The sequence below is a fragment of the Schistocerca piceifrons genome, chromosome 7 (genome assembly GCF_021461385.2).
Source record: "Schistocerca piceifrons isolate TAMUIC-IGC-003096 chromosome 7, iqSchPice1.1, whole genome shotgun sequence".
NCBI lineage: Eukaryota > Metazoa > Arthropoda > Insecta > Orthoptera > Acrididae > Schistocerca > Schistocerca piceifrons.
In genome coordinates, this window is record NC_060144.1 from 504,554,432 (window position 1) to 504,562,611 (window position 8,180).

At 37.5% G+C, this 8,180-nt stretch overlaps 1 non-coding gene across 1 annotated transcript; it reads right to left on the minus strand.

Moving 5' to 3' along the window:
* Positions 1–7,698: 7,698 nt before the first annotated feature.
* On the minus strand, positions 7,699–7,782 carry Trnas-gga. The gene is given in 2 exon segments: positions 7,699–7,733; positions 7,743–7,782. It is a non-coding gene; the product is annotated as a tRNA-Ser (tRNA).
* Between the last annotated feature and the right edge of the window lie 398 nt (positions 7,783–8,180).

Here is an 8,180-nt window from a genome sequence, read left to right on the forward strand (position 1 = left end):
CTCATCACTTATTCTTACCAGTTCTTACGGAACATCTAGTTCTCATTTGCGGGATCTAAAAGCTCTTCACAGATTGCGAGGCGAAGGTCTTTCTGGTCTTGACTCATGAGCCTTGGGACGAACTTGGTGGCAACATGATGCATTCCAGATGCTGTGTCAGGATTTCATGATATGATCCAACTGAAATGTTATGTTCTTCTGCAATCTCTCGGACAGACAGTCTTTGACTGGCATGCACAATTTCAATGACTTTCCTGACATGAGAGTTGTCAGTAGACATCGATGGGCGTCCTGAATGAGGGCCATCCGTTAACTTACACCCAGCCATTTTTAAATCGTGTGAACCATTTGTAACGCCGAGTGGGCCTCTGCCTTAATGACTCCTCACTGTAGGCTTGCTGCATCATTTGGTGTGTCTCTGTAAAGGTTTTCTTGAGTTTCACGCTACATTTTATCCAGATGCGTTGCTCCTCTAACTCTGCCATCTCGAAATTCGCAAACTGCACGACACAACGTTCAACTCAATATAGCACTGAACAATAACTAACGGACATACAACAAAGAAACTTCCGGAAATTACACATTACGCATGTGCTGGGATGACAACCGCATTTCGCTCCAACACATCACTGGTGCGAAATTACGAATGTTTCGGAATTTTTTGAACAGCCCTCGTGAAGTGGCTTCAAACGCCTGATTACTTTCGAAATAAGTTAATGTATTTAATATTTAATGTTAAAAACGTAATCGAGAAAAAGTTTGGAAAAGGTTTGACATTGTGCTTAAGGTTTATTGACAGCCACTAATTGCTCTCATCGTCAAACTTTAAACACTGGACGGAATTGCGTAGATAATTTGCGCTCCATTCCAAGCAAAAGCAAATATTTCAGGCATCTCAATGTTTATGACTTCATATCTCCTGGACTATGTGTCTTACAATGACATTATTTTTCAGGTACATTCAGTAGATACTGTCTGTGAAATGTATAACAATTAGTAGTAAAGAGATAACAAATTAAAATATCGTCGTTGACGCTGAAGCTTTACTGTGCGCCATTTTGTGCAAAAGCTAGTTTTCTTGCATCAGAATGTTTGTGACATCGTATCACCTGAACCGAAGCCCACGAGAAACTCAAGCGGTGGCGCGCACGTCACAGCACTTGACACTGCAGGTCTGTATGAGTACCAGCATCCGTTTTCGGCAAGGCGCGAGTAACTATTTCAGATAAGTTTAGTAATTCTTGAATGCGTCTTTAAATGCATGCGCTATATCTTTGGACTCGAATGTCTTTGGAATGGCTGTGTACTGATAATGTTGTTTATTTATTTATTTATTTATTCTTTGCCCATGGACTCCAGCTGAAAATCCAGCTGAGAGTATTGGGTGTGTCATACAATAGCCTTTTAACATCAAACTTGATTTCAATATATATATAAACGAAACAAATGATTAAACAGAAATAGTCCATAATCATACAAAGGTTTTACATATTTCACATTATACGTACACACAAATCAAAAAAACATACAGAAATGATCATTTTTACAGATACATTTCAGTAATGATATATTTAAACACCATCTTAGTATTCACTCAAACTGTATATACATTTCTCTGTGAGATATAGTTTCAAATGATTTTTAAAACATTTTAGATCTGTTTCTTTTTTAATGATTTTGGGGAGTTTATTAAAAAACCCTTTTGCCTGCTTCTTCTGGGGCAGTCACAGACAGTTTTAGATTTCTGTTTATCATGTAGTAATTTTCATTTCCTCTTGTACCGTGTTTGTGTACATCTTTATTTAGGAGGTGTTTATCACTTGACCTTACCACCATTATGCTTTGGTATATATACAGTGAATATACTGTCATAATATTATAGTGTACAAAAGCTTGCCTACAGGTCTGTCTTGGTGGTATTTTTGCAATGCATCTCACTGCCCTTTTCTGAATTGTGAATATTCTTTTTAGGTAGCCAGCTTGTGCATTTCCCCATATATGAACTGAATAAGACAAATGTGGGAAGACAAGTCCATAATACATTGATCTGAGGACTTTATCATCCACAGTCTTAGCTGTTTTATGCATGATGAAGATCTGTTTGTTTATCTTTTTACACAGTGCATCTATGTGCTCCCCCCATGCCAATTGTTTGTCTATTATAGTTCCTAGAAAATTTGTGCTGGTTACTTCTTTAATAGTCTTTCCATTTATATTAACATTTATATTATAATTTTCACTATGCTTGGTCTGAAATACTACATTCATTGTTTTAGACTGATTCATAAACAGGTTGTTTTGTGTTAAATATTTATTTGCATTTTCAATAGTCAGGAGTGCTTCCTTCTCAAGCTCCTCCTTTGTGTCAGCTGTGCAAATGATTGTTGTGTCATCAGCATACATTATAAGTTTCTGATTTATATAGCTAGGGAAGTCATTTACGTAGAGTATAAATAGTATTGGCCCAAGCACAGATCCTTGCGGCACACCGTGTTTAACTGTTTGTAATTCTGATATGTAGTTTGTTAAATTTCCCCCACTAGTATGTCTGATTTCTGTGCATTGTTTCCTATTTGTAATGTATGATTTAAGTATGTCATAGCATTTTCCTCTAATTCCATACTGATATAATTTCATCATTAATTTTGAGTGGTTCACACAATCAAATGCCTTAGATAGGTCCATAAAAATCCCACAAGTCTTTTGTTGTCTGTCAAGTAAATTAAGAATGTGCTCAATTATGTCTATTGATGCTGTTTTTGTTGACTTCCCTCCTCTGAAACCATGTTGTGATGAATGCAGTATACTGTACTTTGTTATAAAACTTACAATTCTATTCTTTATTATCATTTCATAGATTTTAGCAAATGTTGAGATCAATGATATTGGCCTGTAATTTCCTAATTCATCCCTGTTCCCTTTCTTAAATATTGGCTTCACTTTACTTACTTTCAGTGAATCTGGAAATATACCTTCTTTTATCGCAGCATTCAGCATGCGTGTCAATGGTTTTAATATACATTCTCTGCATTCCTTTATGAAATGTGATGTAACACCATCCAAGCCAGAAGAGCGTTTAATTTTAAGTTGTTTTATTAGGTTTGACACTTCTGCATCTGTTGTAGGTATGAAAACCATAGTATGATTTGTATGTGGGTGGTTTAACAATTTACTTACTGCATTTGTTTTATTTTGACTTATTAATTCGTCTGCTACAGTAATATAATATCTGTTAAAAGTATTGGCTACTTCTAGAGGGTTTGCGTTGCTTTTCCCACTCATCAGTGGGCAGATGTCCTCTGCCCGATTTGTTACTTTTCCTCTCTCTCCATTAATGAACGACCATAAACCTTTTGAGTAGTTCTTTCCCTTATCTATAGACATCCTGATGAATGATGCTTTAGTTTCTCTGATAAAACTACAGTACTCTTTCTTTTTTATTTTATACAGTGTGTTGTAGGCCTCATTATTTTTTTGTTTGGAGAGGTCATAATACACTCTCAGATTATTTGTGGCATGGATTACTTCTCCAGTCACCCAGCTTTTCTTTTTTTGTTGCTGTTTGACAAGCCTTTTACTAACAGGACATGTAACATCATAATAATAATTGAATAAAGAATAAAACTGGTTCCATTTGGTGTTTGCATCTTTAGCTGCATATATTGTTTCCCAGTTTTCTGCCTCTAACATCTTTTTTAGCAGATTTATGTTATGTGGGTAGTTCTGTCTTCTCATCTCCCATATCTTCTGCACTGAATCACTAGTCTTTATATTTATGTCTATCATGATTGCAAAATGGTCTGCTAATGTGGAGTTTATTACCTGTGTGTCACAATAGCATGTAGGAATATTTGTTATTACATGATCAATAATAGTTTCACTATGCTTTGTTCGTCTGGTTGGTTTATCTATTTTTATTTTTAGATTGTATATGCACAATAAGTCCAGTAGGGTCTTAGTATTGTCTGTATTTTTACTCGTGTCTATGTTCAGATCTCCTATAATGATCAAATAAGCATATGTTTCTGAGAGGTGTTGGATTATATCTTCCAGCTGTTCAAAGAAGGTTTTAATTATACCATGTGGTGATCGATACAAACCTAATACACAACATAAATTCCCAGCAATTTTAGTTTCCAGTGCTGTAGCTTCAAAGCTCAATTCTATAGCATGTTTTGTTATATTTATGGCTTTAGTTGATTTATAGTTAGAAAAAATGGCAACCCCACCACCTTTATAGGAAGTTCTGCAAAAACTGGCTACTTTCACATAATTCTTCAAGTTGTAAATTCCTATGTGATTTTCTTTTAGCCCATGTTCCGTAACTACTAGAATGTTTGGCCTATACTCCTGTAATATTACCTCTAGTTCCTCTGTTTTATTGTTTATGTATTGAACATTTTGGTGAAGTATTCTAACAGTTGGCTTTAAATGTAATAGTTCCCCTTCCTGTAATATACTAAGCACTTCACTTGCTCTCTTTGCTTCTGGTACTATGCAGTGATTTTTTTCGGTTTGTGTCATTAAACCTGGATCGTATCTTTGTCCGGTGTTTATATTCCTCTCACTATTGTCACACTGGTATTTAAGATGGACAGTTTTACTTACATCTTTTTTCATGTTCTCTTTCTGCTTACTCGGTACCATAAAAAATCCTCACTTAGTGTAGCAGGTCTCCTAGTTCTCAGGCATCTGTCTTGATTGGAAGCTGCTTCTGCTGTTGATCTCCCAGGCCTCAGGCACCTCTTCTGTGTGGTTGCTGTTGCTGGTGGCTCCTGTGCTCCCCGACTTGGTGACTGCCCTTCTTTGTTAGCTGCTGCGGCTAATGACCTTTGTATGTTTTCCTCACATGCATTTTCATTGCCTTGAGGTAGTATTATGGGGTCTGCTGTTCTGGATGCTGTTGCTGATGACGACAGCTCTGCTGATGAGTGTGGTGATTCTGCTGCTATTGGTTTATCTGACACTGCTGCTGAGAATATCTGAGCCTTTGCTGCTGCTACTGGTGTTTGTTGTAGCTCTACTGCAGATAATGATGATTCCACTGTTACAGACAACTCTTGTTTTGGCGGAATTGGGATTGGAGACACTTCCATTACAGATGACTCATTAATAAATTTAAGTATTTCGGCACTAATAATCTTTTTCCCTTTTACGTTCATGTGGAGACCATGTCTTGTGAAGTGCTGTCTTTGAACACTGTTTATCTCTACGAAAGTCGTATTCTGGAAACCTCTACATATTTTCTCAAATAGCCTGTTTGTTGTAACAATCTCGATGTTTACACACGAGTTTTCCATCAGATCGTGCCTCCTGGGGATACTAACAATGTAGAAATGCACTCGAGGCATCCTTTTGATTGTTTCATTTAGGATTCTCGTTGCACGCCAAGTTGCATTACAGTAAACATCATTTGCGCCTCCTATTATGATGCAGCTGTTACCCGTCGTTAATATGTTGTCACTGTTTTTCAGAATTTCGCGTAATGGCGCGCCTGGTTTGATGATGCCTGTTACATTAAGGTCTGGGTGATTTCTTCTCATAATTTCCGTAACTCCTCTCCCATGACTATCTGCAAAAATATATGTCTGTTGCTTGTATCCTTGCTTATGCATAACGTGGTTGTTTACTTTTTTTTCCTTACGAATATTTACCTTGTGTTTTTCTCCGTTTAATCCACTTGTATATTTTTGTGTGGATAGTTTGTTCATATTTTTATCCATAGATGCACTATTAACACTTTCTTTTCTTGCGTTTAATTCACTTGTGTCTTTTAGAGTGATCAGTTCGTTCATATTGCTAGTTATAGTCGTACTGTTTACACTTTGTACATTTGGTTGTGCATACCTACGAATTTTATGGCTAGCATTAATGAGATCTTGTTGCCTTGACGATTCAGACAGTTCCCGTGTGGTTAGTACCAAATTTTCCATTGTTTTTATATATTTTTTTTATAATGTCAAGTTCTTTTTGAAGTTCGTCATGCACGCTGTCTTCTATTCCCGCGTAGCACTTTTCACTCGCGATCTCGCGGCCGTTACACTCTATGTCACATTTACACTGTATTTGTAAACCTTCTTGAGCATAACAGCATGAATGGCACCATTTATGCTTAAACACGCATATTCTAACTCCATTTAGCACTGTTTCGTCACAAACAATACACTTGATTGAAATTAAGTCCTCAAAAACTGCAGAGCGGTTTAAAGTTACGTGTACATTTGCCGCCATATTGCAATATTGTGCATACAATAAGCTACTTTGATAGTTTAATGAACTTAAGCTAACCATATTATTGTGTGTACATGTGGATTAGTAATTGTTCCCTTCTAGTAACGAAAAATACGGCGATCTGTTGAAAGAAAAGGGACATATTGTGTTTTGTAACTAACTCGTGCACAATGGCCGCGACCAGTTCGGAAAATTGGAATACTATTTACGAAATAAGTGAGGAAGCGTGGGATAAAACGTGTTCCTGTAACAAAGCAGTAACAAAAGGCGTGAGTTGTGCAAAGAGTAAGAGGAAATTCCATTACTCGTGTGTAAATGCAACGAATAGAGTGAAAAGCTGTAAATGTAGTGATTGTTTTCGTACTGAATGTGACGATATGGACGAAATCTAAACAGACCTGTTGAAAACGTGTGTGCGCGAAAAGTTAAAGAATGAACTCAGAATAGTAAAACAGGAACAGTATTCGAAAACAATTATACCTGTACTAACTAACGAACTACAGAAGCGAGAATCAGCCAAGAAAAAAATGTGTAAAAATTGCAGATTTGAGGCATCCAACATAAAACAAGATTCACAACACAGCGTGCATACCACAACAGAGAACGCAGTTCAAAAAGGAAAGCAATCTAATAGTGCAGCAACGAAAATGCAAACCTTTGCTCCTGAGGAGCAGCAAATGACGTGGCAGGAAAGAAGACACCATATAAGAAGAGAGACCTACTTGCAAAAAGAACAGCAACTCAAGCTCAGGGAATGAGAATATCAACAGTTGGAATATGGCAGTCTACCCAAAGACAGAAACTGCAACCAAGGGACCAGGATTTTTCGTGGGATCAACGGTGGTTTCACAGAAGAAAGCAATTAAGAAAGTGAGTCATCAAGTGGATGAACAGGTATGTGACTATCATAACACAGATGATCACAGTGCATCAAGATTAAATACATTAACTGAACCTACAACTTCAAATATAGAGCCAAATTGCTCTCGGAGGAATACAGACAGAGACAAACTACTTACTTTTCTACAAGTTTACATATGTTGTATCAGAAATAAGATTTTAGAATTAGAACATTTATGTAACACTGAGCATGAAGATGTTAGATGTGTATCTGAGCACTGGTTAACCGGCAGGATGACGGTTCAATCCCGTCTCCGGCCATCCTGATTTAGGTTTTCCGTGATTTCCCTAAATCGCTTCAGGCAAATGCCGGGATGGTTCCTTTGAAAGGGCACGGCCGATTTCCTTCCCCATCCTCCCCTCACCCGAGCTTGTGCTCCGTCTCTAATGACCTCGCTGTCGACGGGACGTTAAACACTAATCTCCTCCTCCTCCTCCACTGGTTAACCCAAGAACAAATGGTTCAAATGGCTCTGAGCACTATGGGACTCAACTGCTGTGGTCATAAGTCCCCTAGAACTTAGAACTATTTAAACCTAACTAACCTAAGGACATCACACACATCCATGCCCGAGGCAGGATTCGAACCTGCGACCGTAGCGGTCGTGCGGTTCCAGGCTGTAGCGCCTTTAACCACTCGGCCACTCCGGCCGGCAACCCAAGAACAACAGAATATATTTGTTCCCCATGCATATGTTGTGGGAGACATGATATGTAGAAAACAGAGAAAGAATGGTGGGGCTGGAATTTTTGTCAAAGAAGGAAAAAAGTTTTCCAGAATTGATGTATCTATGTACTCCTCAGAATTAGATGGGGAGTTCAGTTGTGTAAAACTAGTGAATGAAAATATAGTGGTAGTTAGTCTATATAGGTCGCCAGATGGTGATGTAAATTTGTTTATTGAAAAATGTGAATTAATAGTTAAAAAGATATTGAAGAGTAAATTAAGAATTGCTATATGTGGTGATTTCAACATGGAAATGGTAAACACACAGAGGCCAGTTTCTAGAACATTTTTCAATATGCTAAGATCATTAGACCTGTATTGT